The following is a 762-nucleotide window of genomic DNA, read 5'->3' as shown; positions in this document are numbered from 1 at the left end:
TGAATGGAGGAAAAAAATGACATTTAGATATCAAATAAAAATGTACGTACAAGTAAAAAGTTTAAAACTAAGAAAAAAGAAACCTATAAATATTTGGTCATTAAATAGGGTCGTCTGCAGGTAGGGGTGCGGGTCGGGCTAGAAGTCAGGCTGCTGGATGGGTTATTAATCAGTGTGTTCGGGAAGATGACGGTCGAGCTAGTGGACGGGCTCGAAGGTCGACGGGTTATGTGGCTCGGAGATGGAGGGGACCAGCAACGTCGGGTGAGAGACAAATGCCATTCGAGTTGAGGGCCTCAACGCTCAACACGAGCTTACTCCTCAGGTCGGCCACTTTATGCGTTATTTCAGTGACACCAGGGCCCCGTGGTTGTGATGATGATAAGGCCCCAATAAAACGCTGATGAGCCTACCCCGTCATCTGACAATACTTCCCCTACCTTCGCCTAATGGTCATATCCAAGGTCTTAATCAAGATCTGAAACCCTGCATCCTCGGGCGGAGCCATGAACTCGATAGGAGTGCTTAGGAGAAGCCGGGATGCAGACTCCTAAAGGACGGTCTTGCTCCTCTCCACCATCGTCGACTATGACAATAAATGGATTGGTAAGAATTAATATTATTTAAAATTTTGTAATTTTTGGAAGCGTCAAATAGGAAATTGAAAAGAAGTACTTACGTGCAGCTGCTCGGCAAGCTCATCCCTGGTAGAACATAAACATCCTTAAAGACGTCTATCTCGGGGAATTTAGAACCCCCTGG

The 762-nt window shown here is 45.9% G+C and overlaps 1 long non-coding RNA gene across 1 annotated transcript; it reads right to left on the bottom strand.

Moving 5' to 3' along the window:
* LOC126622019 (uncharacterized) lies at positions 1–762 on the bottom strand. Its single transcript, XR_007623253.1, has 2 exons — positions 680–762; positions 1–586 (listed from the first exon to the last, which is right to left on the bottom strand). It is a non-coding gene; the product is annotated as an uncharacterized LOC126622019 (long non-coding RNA).

Source organism: Malus sylvestris, chromosome 5 (assembly GCF_916048215.2).
Source record: "Malus sylvestris chromosome 5, drMalSylv7.2, whole genome shotgun sequence".
NCBI lineage: Eukaryota > Viridiplantae > Streptophyta > Magnoliopsida > Rosales > Rosaceae > Malus > Malus sylvestris.
This window is presented reverse-complemented; position numbering and strand designations above follow the sequence as displayed.